The sequence below is a fragment of the Choloepus didactylus genome, chromosome 6 (genome assembly GCF_015220235.1).
Source record: "Choloepus didactylus isolate mChoDid1 chromosome 6, mChoDid1.pri, whole genome shotgun sequence".
Classification (NCBI taxonomy): domain Eukaryota; kingdom Metazoa; phylum Chordata; class Mammalia; order Pilosa; family Megalonychidae; genus Choloepus; species Choloepus didactylus.
The window spans coordinates 101609892-101626411 of record NC_051312.1 but is presented as its reverse complement, the minus strand read 5'-3'; the positions used below and the strand labels follow the sequence as shown (position 1 = coordinate 101626411).

The 16520-nt window shown below is 38.0% G+C and overlaps 1 pseudogene; it reads right to left on the bottom strand.

The window, feature by feature from the left end:
* Nucleotides 1–12706: 12706 nt before the first annotated feature.
* LOC119538174 lies at nucleotides 12707–14499 on the bottom strand (annotated as a pseudogene).
* Nucleotides 14500–16520: the final 2021 nt, after the last annotated feature.

Below are 16520 nucleotides of genomic sequence, written 5' to 3'. Positions count from 1 at the left end.
GTGTTTTGCACCCTGGCAGCATTAGCAAACCAGAACATAGGCATAATTTTAAGTAGGCTTAGCTTCTCCTTTGCAGGAATAAGTTTTATAAGGGCAAGCCCCAAGATTGAGGGCTTGACTTATTAAATTGAGATTCTCTAATGATTGTGGGAATATCAGGAATTCCCCAGGTGAGGAAGATTAATATTTCCACATTTTTCCCCAGTCCCTCAAGGGGACTTTGCCGTCATTGTTTCTGATTTGAACATTCCTAAAAGTTCTGTTTGTTTCCTTTTCCACCAAGTCAGTATTTTTTTTTCTAAATTTTTTTTTTATTAGAGAAGTTTTAGGTTTACAGAACAATCATGAATTAAATACAGAGTTCCCATATACCACCCTATTTTTAACATGTTGCATTTGTGTAGTACATATGTTGCAATTAATGAAAGAACATTGTTATAATTGTACTATCAACTATAGTTGATGGTTCAACTTGGGGTTCATTATTTGTGTTGTACAGTCCTATGGATTTGTTTTTATTCTAGTAATATATATACAATCCAAGACTTCCCCTTTTAATCACATTGAAATATATATTTCAGTGCTGATAATTATGTTCACAATGATACACTACCATCACTACCATCTATTACCAAAACTTTTCCGTTATCCGAAATAGAAGCTCTTTAACATTAGCGCATTAACTCCCCAATTCCTACCCCCATCTCAGGTTCTGGGAACCTGTATTCTAGGTTCTGACTCTATGAACTTGTTTATTATATTTATGTCATATCAATGAGATAATATAATATTTATCCTTTTGTCTCTGGCATATTTCACTCAACATGATGTCTTCAGTGTTCATCCATGTTGCTATATGTACCAGAACTTCATTCCTTTTTACAGCTGAATTGTCTGTGCATACATTTTATTTATCCATTCATTGGTCAATGAACATTTGGGCTGCTCGCATCTTTTGGCAATTGTGAATAATGCTAATATGAACATTGGTGTGCAAATATCTGTTTGAATCCGTGCTTTCAATTCTTTTGGGTATATACCTAGAAGTGGAATTGCCAAGTCATATGGTAATTCTGTATTTAACTTTCTGAGGGGAGGCGGGGCAAGATGGCGGACTGGTGAGCTGTATGTTTTAGTTACTCCTCCAGGAAAGTAGGTAGAAAGCCAGGAACTGCGTGGACTGGACACCACAGAGCAATCTGACTTTGGGCATACTTCATACAACACTCATGAAAACGTCGAACTGATGAGATCAGCGAAATCTGTAAGTTTTTGTGGCCAGGGGACCCACGCCCCTCCCTGCCAGGCTGAGTCCTGTGGGAGGAGGGGCTGTCAGCTCCGGGAAGCAGAAGGGAGAACTGCAGTGGCAGCCCTTATCGGAAACTCATTCTACTGATCCAAACTCAAACCATAGATAGACTGAGACCAGACACCAGAGAATCTGAGAGCAGCCAGGCCAGCAGAGAGGAGACAGACATAGAGAAAAACAGCACAAAAAACTCTAAAATAAAAGCAGAGGATTTTTGGAGTTCTGGTGAACATAGAAAGGGGAAGGGCAGAGCTCAGGCCCTCAGGCTCATATGCAAATCCCGAAGAAAAGCTGATCTCTCTGCCCTGTGGACCTTTCCTTAATGGTCCTAATTGCTTTGTCTCTTAGCATTTCAATAACCCATTAGATCTGTGAGGAGGGCCCTTTGTTTTTTTTTTTTGTTTTTTTTTTTTAATCCTTTTTTCTTTTTCTAAAAAAATTACTCTAAGAAGCCCAATACAGAAAGCTTCAAAGACTTGCAATTTGGGCAGGTCAAGACAAGAGCAGAACTAAGAGAGCTCTGAGACAAAAGGCAATAATCCAGTGGCTAAGAAAATTCACTAAACAACACAACTTCCCAAGAAAAGGGGGGTGTCCACACACAGCCATCATCCTGGTGGACAGGAAACACTCCTGCCCATCACCAGCCCCATAGCCCAGAGCTGCCCAAGACAACCCAGTGTGACGGAAGTGCTTCAAATAACAGGCACACACCACAAAACTGGGTGTGGACATTAGCCTTCCCTGCAACCTCAGCTGATTGTCCCAGAGTTAGGAAGGTGGAGCAGTGTGAGTTAACAAAGCCCCATTCAGCCATCATTTCAGCAGACTGGGAGCCTCCCTACACAGCCCAGGAGCCCAGAACCGCCCTGGGGTTACGGCATTCACCTGTGACATACCACAGTCATCCCTAAACAGAGGACTAGGGGGTGCATGGCCTGGAAGAGGGCCCCACTTGCAAGTCTCAGGAGCCATACGCCAATACCAAGGAATTGTGGGTCAGTGGCAGAGACAAACTGTGGCAGGACTGAACTGAAGGATTAGACTATTGCGGCAGCTTTAAAATTCCAGGATCACCAGGGAGATTTCATTGTTAGAGCCACCCCCCCCCCGACCACCCAGAAACATGCCCCATATACAGGGTGGGCAACACCAACTACACACGCAAGCTTGGTACACCAATTGGAACCCACAAGACTCACTCCCCCACTCACCACAAAGGCAAAGCAGGGGAGAACTGGCTTGTGGAGAACAGGTGGCTCGTGGACGCCACCTCCTGGTTAGTTGGAGAAAGTGTACTCCATGAAGCTGTAGATCTGTTAAATTAGAGATAAGGACTTCAATTGGTCTACAAATCCTAAAAGAACCCTAACAAGTTAAGCAAATGACAGGAGGCCAAAAACAACAGAAAAATATAAAGCATATGGAAAAACCAGACAATATGGATAACCCAAGCCCAAGCACCCAAATCAAAAGACCAGAAGAGACACAGCACCTAGAGCAGCTCCTCAAAGAAATAAAGATGAACAATGAGACCATAGTATGGGATACAAAGGATATCAAGAAGACCCTAGAAGAGCATAAAGAAGACATTGCAAGACTAAATAAAAAAATAGATGATCTTATGGAAATTAAAGAAACTGTTGACCAAATTAAAAAGATTCTGGACACTCATAGTACAAGACTAGAGGAAGTTGAACAACGAATCAGTAACCTGGAAGATGACAGAATGGAAAATGAAAGCATAAAAGAAAGAATGGGGAAAAAAATTGAAAAAATCGAAACAGACCTTAGGGATATGATAGATAATATAAAACGTCTGAATATAAGACTCATTGGTATTCCAGAAGGGGAAGAAAAGGGTAAAGGTCTAGGAAGAGTATTCAAAGAAATTGTTGGGGAAAACTTCCCAAATCTTCTAAACAACATAAATACACAAATCATAAATGCTCAGCGAACTGCAAATAGAATAAATCCAAATAAACCCACTCCGACACATATTCTGATCACACTGTCAAACACGGAAGAGAAGGAGCAAGTTCTGAAAGGAGCAAGAGAAAAGCAATTCACCACATACAAAGGAAACAGCATAAGACTAAGTAGTGACTATTCAGCAGCCACCATGGAGGCGAGAAGGCAGTGGCACGATATATTTAAAATTCTGAGTGAGAAAAATTTCCAACCAAGGATACTTTATCCATCAAGGCTCTGCTTCAAATTTGAAGGAGAGCTTAAATTTTTGACAGACAAACAAATGCTGAGAGAATTTGCTAACAAGAGACCTGCCCTACTGGAGATACTAAAGGGAGCCCTACAGACAGAGAAACAGAGAAAGGACAGAGAAACTTGGAGAAAGGTTCAGTACTAAAGAGATTTGGTATGGGTACAATAAAGGATATTAATAGAGAGAGGGGAAAAATATATATGACAAACACAAACCAAAGAAAGATGTCTGATTCAAGAAATTCCTTCATGGTTATAACGTTGAATGTAAATGGAATAAGGCCCCAATTAAAAGATATAGATTCGCAGAATGGATCAAAAAAAAATGAACCATCAATATGTTGCATACAAGAGACTCATCTTAGACACAGGGACACAAAGAAATTGAAAGTGAAAGAATGGAAAAAAATATTTCATGCAAGCTACAGCCAAAAGAAAGCAGGTGTAGCAATATTAATCTCAGATAAAATAGACTTTAAATGCAGGGATGATATGCTAGAAATGAACATACTGAAGAGACACTCAAGAAAAAGATACCATTTTCAATAGCAACTAAAAAAATCAAGTACCTAGGAATAAACTTAACCAAAGATGTAAAAGACCTACACAAAGAAAACTACATAACTCTACTAAAAGAAATAGAAGGGAACCTTAAAAGATGGAAAAATATTCCATGTTCATGGATAGGAAGACTAAATGTCATTAAGATGTCAATTCTACCCAAACTCATCTACAGATTCAATGCAATCCCAATCAAAATTCCAACAACCTACTTTGCAGACTTGGAAAAGCTAGTTATCAAATTTATTTGGAAAGGGAAGATGCCTCGAATTGCTAAAGACACTCTAAAAAAGAAAAACGAAGTGGGAGGACTTACACTCCCTGACTTTGAAGCTTCTTATAAAGCCACAGTTGCCAAAACAGCATGGTATTGGCACAAAGACAGACATATAGATCAATGGAATCGAATTGAGAATTCGGAGATAGACCCTCAGATCTACGGCCGACTGAACTTTGATAAGGCCCCCAAAGTCACTGAACTGAGTCATAATGGTCTTTTCAACAAATGGGGCTGGGAGAGTTGTATATCCATATCCAAAAGAATGAAAGAGGACCCCTACCTCACCCCCTACACAAAAATTAACTCAAAATGGACCAAAGATCTCAATATAAAAGAAAGTACCATAAAACTCCTAGAAGATAATGTAGGAAAACATCTTCAAGACCTTGTATTAGGCAGCCACTTCCTAGACTTTACACCCAAAGCACAAGCAACAAAAGAGAAAATAGATAAATGGGAACTCCTCAAGCTTAGAAGTTTCTGCACCTCAAAGGAATTTCTCAAAAAGGTAAAGAGGCAGCCAACTCAATGGGAAAAAATTTTTGGAAACCATGTATCTGACAAAAGACTGATATCTTGCATATATAAAGAAATCCTACAACTTAATGACAATAGTACAGTCAGCCCAATTATAAAATGGGCAAAAGATATGAAAAGACAGTTCTCTGAAGAGGAAATACAAATGGCCAAGAAACACATGAAAAAATGTTCAGCTTCACTAGCTATTAGAGAGATGCAAATTAAGACCACAATGAGATACCATCTAACACCGGTTAGAATGGCTGCCATTAAACAAACAGGAAACTACAAATGCTGGAGGGGATGTGGAGAAATTGGAACTCTTATTCACTGTTGGTGGGACTGTATAATGGTTCAGCCACTCTGGAAGTCAGTCTGGCAGTTCCTTAGAAAACTAGATACAGAGTTACCATTCGATCCAGCGATTGCACTTCTCGGTATATACCTGGAAGATCGGAAAGCAGTGACACGAACAGATATCTGCATGCCAATGTTCATAGCAGCAGCATTCACAATTGCCAAGAGATGGAAACAACCCAAATGTCCTTCAACAGATGAGTGGATAAATAAAATGTGGTATATACACACGATGGAATACTACGTGGCAGTAAGAAGGAACGATCTCGTGAAACATATGACAACATGGATGAACCTTGAAGACATAATGCTGAGCGAAATAAGCCAGGCACAAAAAGAGAAATATTATATGCTACCACTAATGTGAACTTTGAAAAATGTAAAACAAATGGCTTATAATGTAGAATGTAGGGGAACTAGCAATAGAGAGCAATTAAGGAAGGGGGAAGAATAATCCAAGAAGAACAGATAAGCTATTTAACGTTCTGGGGATGCCCAGGAATGACTATGGTCTGTTAATTTCTGATGGATATAGTAGGAACAAGTTCACAGAAATGTGGCTATATTAGGTAACTTTCTTGGGATAAAGTAGGAACATGTTGGAAGTTAAGCAGTTATCTTAGGTTAGTTGTCTTTTTCTTACTCCCTTGTTATGGTCTCTTTGAAATGTTCTTTTATTGTATGTTTGTTTTCTTTTTAACTTTTTTTCATACAGTTGATAATAAAGGGAAAGTTAAAAAAAAAAAAAAAACAAAGAAAAACAAGGAAAAAAAAAAGATGTAGTGCCCCCTTGGGGAGCCTGTGGAGAATGCAGGGGTGTTCGCCTGCCCCACCTCCATGGTTGCTAACATGACCACACACATAGGGGACTGGTGGTTTGTTGGGTTGAGCCCTCTACCACAGGTTTTACCCTTGGGAAGATGGTTGCTGCAAAGGAGAGGCTAGGCCTCCCTATGGTTGTGCCTAAGAGCCTCCTCCCGAATGCCTCTTTGTTGCTCAGATGTGGCCCTGTCTCTCTAGCTAAGCCAACTTGAAAGGTGAAATCACTGCCCTCCCCCCTACGTGGGATCAGACACCCAGGGGAGTGAATCTCCCTGGCAACGTGGAATATGACTCCCGGGGAGGAATGCAGACCTGGCATCGTGGGACGGAGAACATCTTCTTGACCAAAAGGGGGATGTGAAAGGAAATGAAATAAGCTTCAGTGGCAGAGAGAATCCAAAACGAGCCGAGAGGTCACTCTGGTGGGCACTTACGCACACTTTAGACAACCCTTTTTAGGTTCTAAAGAATCGGGGTAGCTGGTGGTGGATACCTGAAACTATCAAACTACAACCCAGAACCCATGAATCTCAAAGACAGTTGTATAAAAATGTAGCTTATGAGGGGTGACAATGGGATTGGGAAAGCCATAAGGACCACACTCCACTTTGTCTAGTTTATGGATGGATGAGTAGAAAAATAGGGGAAGGAAACAAACAGACAAAGGTACCCAGTGTTCTTTTTTACTTCAATTGTTCTTTTTCACTCTAATTATTATTCTTGTTATTTTGTGTGTGTGTGCTAATGAAGGTGTCAGGGATTGATTTGGGTGATGAATGGACCACTATGTAATGGTACTGTAAACAATCGAAAGTACGATTTGTTTTGTATGACTGCGTGGTATGTGAATATATCTCAATAAAATGAAGATTAAAAAAAAAAGTGCTATCTATACAGCACATAAAAAAAAATAAATGCAGGGATGTTTTGAGAGACAAAGAAAGCCACTACATACTAATAAAAGGGGCAATTCAACAAGAAGAAATAACAATCATAAATGTCTATGCACCCAATCAAGGTGCCACAAGATACATGAGAGAAACACTGGCAAAACTAAAGGAAGCAATTGATGTTTCCACAATAATTGTGGGAGACTTCAACACATCACTCTCTCCTATAGATAGATCAACCAAACAGAAGACCAATAAGGAAATTGAAAACCTAAACAATCTGATAAATGAATTAGATTTAACAGACATATACAGAACATTACATCCCAAATCACCAGGATACACATACTTTTCTAGTGCTCACGGAACATTCTCCAGAATAGATCATATGCTGGGACATAAAACAAGCCTCAATAAATTTAAAAGATTGAAATTATTCAAAGCACATTCTCTGACCACAATGGAATACAATTAGAAGTCAATAACCGTCAGAGACTTAGAAAATTCACAAACACCTGGAGGTTAAACAACACACTCCTAAACAATCAGTGGGTTAAAGAAGAAATAGCAAGAGAAATTGCTAAATATAGAGATATGAATGAAAATGAGAACATAACATACAAAAACCTATGGGATGCAGCAAAAGCAGTGCTGAGGGGGAAATTTATAGCACTAAACACATATATTAAAAAGGAAGAAAGAGCCAAAATCAAAGAACTAATGGATCAACTGAAGAAGCTAGAAAATGAACAGCAAACCAATCCTAAACCAAGCAGAAGAAAAGAAATAACAAGGATTAAAGCAGAAATAAATGACATAGAGAACAAAAAAACAATAGAGAGGATAAATATCACCAAAAGTTGGTTCTTTGAGAAGATCAACAAGATTGACAAGCCCCTAGCTAGACTGACAAAATCAAAAAGAGAGAAGACCCATATAAAGAAAATAATGAATGAAAAAGGTGACATAACTGCAGATCCTGAAGAAATTAAAAAAATTATAAGAGGATACCATGAACAACTGTATGCCAACAAACTGGATAATGTAGAGGAAATGGACAATTTCCTGGAAACATATGAACAACCTAGACTGACCAGAGAAGAAATAGAAGACCTCAACCAACCCATCACAAGCAAAGAGATCCAATCAGTCATTAAAAATCTTCCCACAAATAAATGCCCAGGGCCAGATGGCTTCACAGGGGAATTCTACCAAACTTTCCAGAAAGAACTGACACCAATCTTACTCAAACTCTTTCAAAACATTGAAGAAAATGGAACACTACCTAACTCATTTTATGAAGCTAACATCAATCTAATACCAAAACCAGGCAAAGATGCTACAAAAAGGGAAAACTACCGGCTTATCTCCCTAATGAATATAGATGCAAAAATCCTCAACAAAATACTTGCAAATCGAATCCAAAGACACATTAAAAAAATCATACACCATGCCCAAGTGGGGTTCATTCCAGGCATGCAAGGATGGTTCAACATAAGAAAATCAATCAATGTATTACAACACATTAACAATTCAAAAGGGAAAAATCAAATGATCATCTCAATAGATGCTGAAAAAGCATTTGACAAAATACAACATCCGTTTTTGATAAAAACACTTCAAAAGGTAGGAATTGAAGGAAACTTCCTCAATATGACAAAGAACATATATGAAAAACCCACAGCCAGCATAGTACTCAATGGTGAGAGACTGAAAGCCTTCCCTCTAAGATCAGGAACAAGACAAGAATGCCCGCTGTCACCACTGCTATTCAACATTGTGCTGGAAGTGCTAGGCAGGGCAATCCGGCAAGACAAAGAAATAGAAGGCATCCAAATTGGAAAAGAAGAAGTAAAACTGTCATTGTTTGCGGATGATATGATCTTATATCTGGAAAACCCTGAGAAATCAACGATACAGCTACTGGAGCTAATAAACAAATTTAGCAAAGTAGCGGGATACAAGATTAATGCACATAAGTCAGTAATGTTTCTATATGCTAGAAATGAACAAACTGAAGAGACACTCAAGAAAAAGATACCATTTTCAATAGCAACCAAAAAAATCAAGTACCTAGGAATAAACTTAACCAAAGATGTAAAAGACCTATACAAAGAAAACTACATAATTCTACTAAAAGAAATAGAAGGGGAACTTAAAAGATAGAAAAATATTCCATGTTCATGGATAGGAAGGCTAAATGTCATTAAGATGTCAATTCTACCCAAACTCATCTACAGATTCAATGCAATCCCAATCAAAATTCCAACAACCTACTTTGCAGACTTGGAAAAGCTAGTTATCAAATTTATTTGGAAAGGGAAGATGCCTCGAATTGCTAAAGACACTCTAAAAAAGAAAAACGAAGTGGGAGGACTTACACTCCCTGACTTTGAAGCTTATTATGAAGCCACAGTTGCCAAAACAGCATGGTACTGGCACAAAGATAGACATATAGATCAATGGAATCGAATTGAGAATTCGGAGATAGATCCTGAGATCTATGGCCGACTGATCTTTGATAAGGCCCCCAAAGTCACTGAACTGAGTCATAATGGTCTTTTCAACAAATGGGGCTGGGAGAGTTGGATATCCATATCCAAAAGAATGAAAGAGGACCCCTACCCCTACACAAAAATTAACTCAAAATGGACCAAAGATCTCAATATAAAAGAAAGTACCATAAAACTCCTAGAAGATAATGTAGGAAAACATCTTCAAGACCTTGTATTAGGCGGCCACTTCCTAGACTTTACACCCAAAGCACAAGCAACAAAAGAAAAAATAGATAAATGGGAACTCCTTAAGCTTAGAAGTTTCTGCACCTCAAAGGAATTTCTCAAAATGGTAAAGAGGCAGCCAACTCAATGGGAAAAAATTTTTGGAAACCATGTATCTGACAAGACTGATATCTTGCATATATAAAGAAATCCTACAACTCAATGACAATAGTACAGACAGCCCAATTATAAAATGGGCAAAAGCTATGAAAAGACAGTTCTCTGAAGAGGAAATACAAATGGCCAAGAAACACATGAAAAAATGTTCAGCTTCACTAGCTATTAGAGAGATGCAAATTAAGACCACAATGAGATACCATCTAACACCTATTAGAATGGCTGCCATTAAACAAACAGGAAACTACAAATGCTGGAGGGGATGTGGAGAAATTGGAACTCTTATTCATTGTTGGTGGGACTGTAGAATGGTTCAGCCACTCTGGAAGTCAGTCTGGCAGTTCCTTAGAAAACTAGATATAGAGTTACCCTTTGTTCCAGCGATTGCACTTCTCGGTATATACCCGGAAGATCGGAAAGCAGTGACACGAACAGATATCTGCATGCCAATGTTCATAGCAGCATTATTCACAATTGCCAAGAGATGGAAACAACCCAAATGTCCTTCAACAGGTGAGTGGATAAATAAAAGGTGGTATATACACACGATGGAATACTACGTGGCAGTAAGAAGGAACGATCTCGTGAAACATATGACAACATGGATGAACCTTGAAGACATAATGCTGAGTGAAATAAGCCAGGCACAAAAAGAGAAATATTATATGCTACCACTAATGTGAACTTTGAAAAATGTAAAACAAATGGTTTATAATGTAGAATGTAGGGGAACTAGCAATAGAGAGTAATTAAGGAAGGGGAAAGAATAATCCAAGAAGAACAGATAAGCTATTTAACGTTCTGGGGATGCCCAGGAATGACTATGGTCTGTTAATTTCTGATGGATATAGTAGGAACAAGTTCCAGAAATGTTGCTATATTAGGTACTTTCTTGGGGTAAAGTAGGAACATGTTGGAAGTAAAGCAGTTATCTTAGGTTAGTTGTCTTTTTCTTACTCCCTTGTTATGGTCTCTTTGAAATGTTCTTTTATTGTATGTTTTTTTTTTTTTTTAATTTTTTTTTTCATACAGTTGATTTAAAAAAAAAAAAAAAAACAAGGAAAATATATGTAGAGCCCCCTTGAGGAGCCTGTGGAGAATGCAGGGGTATTGGCCTACCTCACCTCAATGGTTGCTAACATGACCACAGACATAGGGGACTGGTGTTTTGATGGGTTGAGCACTCTACCATAGATTTTACCCTTGGGAAGATGGTTGCTGCAAAGGAGAGGCTAGGCCTCCCTATAATTGTGCCTAAGAGCCTCCTCCCGAATGCCTCTTTGTTGCTCAGATGTGGCCCTCTCTCTCTAGCTAAGCCAGCTTGACAGGTGAAATCACTGCCCTCCCCGCTACGTGGGATCAGACACCCAGGGGAGTGAATCTCCCTGGCAACGTGGAATATGACTCCCGGGGAGGAATGTAGACCTGGCATCGTGGGACGGAGAACATCTTCTTGACCAAAAGGGGGATGTGAAAGGAAATGAAATAAGCTTCAGTGGCAGAGAGATTCCAGAAGGAGCCGAGAGGTCACTCTGGTGGGCACTCTTACGCACAATTTAGACAACCCTTTTTAGGTTCTAAAGAATCGGGGTAGCTGGTGTTGGATACCTGAAACTATCAAACTACAACCCAGAACCCATGAATCTCGAAGACAATTGTATAAAAATGTAGCTTATGAGGGGTGACAGTGGGATTGGGAAAGCCATAAGGACCACACTCCACTTTGTCTAGTTTATGGATGGATGAGTAGAAAAATAGGGGAAGGAAACAAACAAACAAACACACAAAGGTACCCAGTGTTCTTTTTTACTTCAATTGCTCTTTTTCACTCTAATTATTATTCTTGTTATTTTTGTGTGTGTGCTAATGAAGGTGTCAGGGATTGATTTGGGTGATGAATGTACCACTATGTAATGGTACTGTGAAGAATCTTATGTACGATTTGTTTTCTATGACTGCATGGTATGTGAATATATCTCAATAAAATGAAGATAAAAAATAAAATAAAATGAAAAAAATAAAAAAAACTTTCTGAGGAACTGCCAAGTTATCTTCCACAGCAACTGCTTCATTCCACATTTCCATCAATGAATGAATGTTCTTATTTCTCCATATCATCTCCAACATTTGTAATTTTCTATTTTAAAAATAATAACCATTTTAGTGGTTGTGAAATGGTATCTCTTTGGTTTTGTTTTGCAATTCCATAATGGTTAATGATGTTGAGGAACTTTTCATGTGCTTTTTGGCCATTTGTATATCTTCTTTGAAGAGATAGCTATTCAAATCTTTTGTTCATTTTTTAAATTGGGTTGTTTGTCTTTTTGTTGAGAAGTAGGATTTCTTTATATATTCTGGATATTAAACCTTTATCAGATATGTGATTTCCAAATATTTTCTCCTATTGTGTAGGCTGTCATTTTACTTTCATGACAAAGTCTTTGATACACAAAGGTTTTTAACTTTGATGAGGTCCCACTTATCTATTTTTTCTTTTGTTGCTTATGCTTTGGGTGTAAAGTCTAGGAAACCATTGCCTAACACAAGGTCCTGGAGATGTTTCTTATGTTTTCTTCTAGTTTTATAATTCTGCTTCTTATATGTAGGTCTTGGATACATTTTGAATTGATTTTTTTTTTTTTTTGGAAGTTTGAATGAAATATTTTCTCAAGCTTTCAAAAGGATAAGACAACTAACCTGAAGGTTATTTTATATAATGGTTGATCTTTGTGCTCACAGAAATTATGTTGGGAGTAACATACTTTCAAAGTATGATTTTAAGAATGAAAATTTGTACAATATTTTCAGTTTTATTATAAAAATGCACGCAACAAAGATTGTCATTGAGTCATTTCTTGGCTCTACTTGCATTCAGTACTTGCTCTTGAGCAGCTTCCTTTGCTTTTACCATTTCAACAAGTTCCTTAAATCATTTCATGCAGTCCTTCTTTGTCCTCCCAGGCACTGTTTCTGCTATTTTTTCCTATCTTTCAGGTGTATTTACTGGATATGTTTTCAAAGCTTGTTCCAAAAGCTTCTGTTCTTCTGTTGTCCAAGGGGTAGAATCTGTGCATGGCCCTTCAAATCATTCTGAATGTGTGGCATTGTCTGCTTGAAGTACCACTCCATGTTCTTTTTCAAATTTATCAAAAGCCTTTTTGTTTATGTCATCTTTTTGATGAGGGTCAAATTTTTGGAGACTCTTTGCTTTGCCAATAACATCTTTTGCAGATCTTTTGACTCCAGAATAAGAATGTATGTTCATGTAATTGGCAATAACTTCCCATCTTGAATTCGTTCCAGCAGGGAAGAGGTTCATAGCTTTAATTAGTAATTGTAGATCATCTTCAGACCAATTTTTACTGCCATTTCCACCTCCACCAATTGATTTTTCAGCATTCCTAGATGCTTGTTGCATATGAGCTTCAGCTTCCGCTTTCTCTTTTCTAATTTGCTCATTTATTTCTTCTGTTTTTCCAGAGCAACTTTTCCTGCTTCTTTCATAGATGATGTGTTTCATTCAAGCACTGTAAGCTTCCTGGTTCAAGCTGATCGCAAAGTTTTTCCACTTATTCCATTGTTTTTGCCTGCTCTGCCTAATTGTCAGAACTGTGATTCCAGGTCTTGCATGCATTTTGAAGTTTTTGCCTTTCCTTTTAAATGACTTTTTTCTGGATATCTTTCTCCTTCTTTGCCAACAACGCTTGCTGTCTAATTTCCTCCTCTTCATTCTCCTTAGCTAACCAAACAGCGTCTAATTCAGCTTGTTTTTTGTTTTTCTTTAGCCTCTTGCTCCTTCCATGTTGCTTCTACTTTTGCTTTTCCTGCTTTTTTTTTTTTTTTTTTGGCTTTTCCTTGAATTTTTTATCCTTGAATCATAGCTATATGCATTATCAACTAATGTTCTTATTTTGTTCATTCTTCTTTTTTCCTTTGTGCCCTTGTTGCTCTATTTTGCTTTTCAATCCATCTCCTCTCATCACAACATTCTGCTTTCTCTTTTTCTTCTTCATCTAAATAAGAAAATTCTCTCCAAGAATCAAAATTATACCAGAAGGAATAAAATGCATCTATATCTTCAGATGATGAATTCATGTCACCAAGTTTAGGAACATTTTTCTTATTTGACCATCTGGAAGTCCTTTCAAATACTGGGGAAAACACTTCTAAGAAATTGTGTCCTTTGCTTCACTTTTGGAAGGAACTGAGTTATTAAAAGTAGGATCTACACTGTTAAATGCTCTTTTCACTGGATCAGACAACATTTCATAAACTTTGGTTATGCAAGTGAAGTAGTCATTATCTCCTTTTATTGCTTCACCAGCTGCTTTCGTTTTCTGGGTGATGTTTTAAAACCATTGCTTTATGAGCTGCGTTGCTCTGTCTCTGTGTAGCTTTGTATCGTACACAGCCAAGTCCAAGAACTGTGTAATGATCCTGATTCTTCCAGTCTTTGGAATCAAGTGTTTTCAGCATGGGAAACTCTTGTAACTGCAATTCTTCATCCTCTGACTCCTCTGATAACTCTTATCCTCCAGTTCCAGAAGTCAGAACATCGGTGTTTGCAGTGCGCTGGCCGTCTGCAGCATTTCGTAGTAGCAGCATAGTGGCGCCAGGGCCAGCCCCGTGGACGCACTGGTTTGTGTCCCAGAGGGAGGGCACCTAGCGTCCCCTCCAGTTCTATCTCCTGATCCGAGACTTGCACCCAGGATCTACGATGCCCAGGAACCGGCGCATGGAGCTGAATTGATTTTTCTGTATGGTGAGGTAAGGGTCCACCTTCATTCTTTTCATATGGGCATCCAGTTTTCCCAGCACCATTTTTTGGAGAGTCTGTTATTTCCCAATTGAGTGGACTTGGCACCCTTGTCAAAAATCAGTAGATTTGCAGGTTGATTTCTGAACTCTCAATTCGATTCCATTGGTCTAAATGTCTGTTGCTGTGCCGGTACCATGCTGTTCTGATTACTGTGACTGTATAATGTTTTAAGATCGGGAAGTGTGAGTCCTCCAACTTTGTTCTTTCTCAAGATCACTTTGGCTATTCGGAGTCGTTTACCCTTTCTTATAAATTTGCTGATTGACTTGTTTTGTCCTTTTCTGTGTACAAGTCCCTTACTGATATCATTGGTTACATTTATTCCCAGATATTTGATTCTTTCAGTTGCTATTCTAAGTGGAAGTTTTTTCTTCATTTCCCCTTCAGATTGTTACATTTCTAGTATATAGAAACACTACTGATTTTTGCACATTGACCTTGTATCCCACCACTTTGCTGAATTCATTTATTAACTCTAGTAACTTTGTTCTGGATTTTTCAGGATTTTCTGTATACAGTATCATGTCATATGTAAAAAGGGAAACTTTTAATTCTTCCTTTCCCATTTCTATGGGTTTTATTTCTTTTTGTTGCCTAACGGTTCTAGATAGAATTTCCAATATAATAACAGTGGTGAAAGTGGGCATGTTTGTTTTCTTCCTGATGTTACAGGGAAAGCTTTTAGCCTTCCACTATTGGGTATGATTTTTGTGGTGGGTTTTTTATATAGACCCTTTATCATGTTGAAGAAGTTTCCTTCTATTCCTACTTTTCTAAGTGTTTTTATCAGGATTGCTGACTTTTGTTATATGCATTCTTTTGTGCTGAGATGATCATGTTGTTTTTATCCCCTTCGTTTTGTTAATGTGATGTGTTACATTAATTGATTTTCTTATGGTGAACCACCCTTGCATACCTGGGATAAATCCCACTTGATCATGGTATATAATTATTTTAATGGGCTGCTGGATTTGGTTTGCTAGTGCTTTTGGGGGATTTTGCATCTATATTCATAAGAGCTATTTCCTTTTCTTGTGGTATCTTTATCTGGCTTTGCTATGAGGGTGATGTTGGCTGCATGGAATGAATTAGGGAGAGTTTTTTGGGGGGAAGAATTTGTGCAGGATTGTTGTTGTAATTGGAATGTTTGGTAAAATTCCCCTAAAAGCCATCTGGTCCTGGGCTTTTCTTTGTAGGGAGGTTTTTGGTAACTAATTCAATCTCTACTACTTATTGGTTTATTGAGATCTTCTATTTCTTCTTAAGCCAATGTAGGTAATTTGTGTTTCTAGGAATTTGTCCATTTCAACTAGTTTATGTAATTTGTTGACATACAATTGTTCATAGCATCCTCTTATAATCTTTTTTATTTCAGCGGGGTTGGGTAGCAATATTCCCTCTTTCATTTCTGATTTAAGTTATTTGTGTTCTCTTTTTCTTCATTGGTCTAGCTAAAGGTTTGTCGATTTTATTGATCTTTTAAAAGAACCAACTTTGGTTGTTGATTATTTTTTCCCCTCTATTTCTTCTCTAATCTTTTGTTATTTCCATCTTCTTCTCAGTTTGGGTTGTGTGCTCTTCCGTATCTACATTCTCCAGTTGTGAAGTTAGGTCTCTGATTTGAGATCTTTTTCTAATGTAAGCATTTACAGCTATTAATTCCCCTCCCCTTTGCTGCATCTCATAAATTTTGGTTTGTAGTATTTTCATTTCATTTGCCTCAGGTTATTTTCTATTTTCCCTTTTGATTTCTTCTTTGACATAGTTGTTGTTTAAGAGTACCTTAATTTCCATGTGTGAATTTTCTAGTTTTCCCCGTTATTGATTTCTACCTTCATTGCAT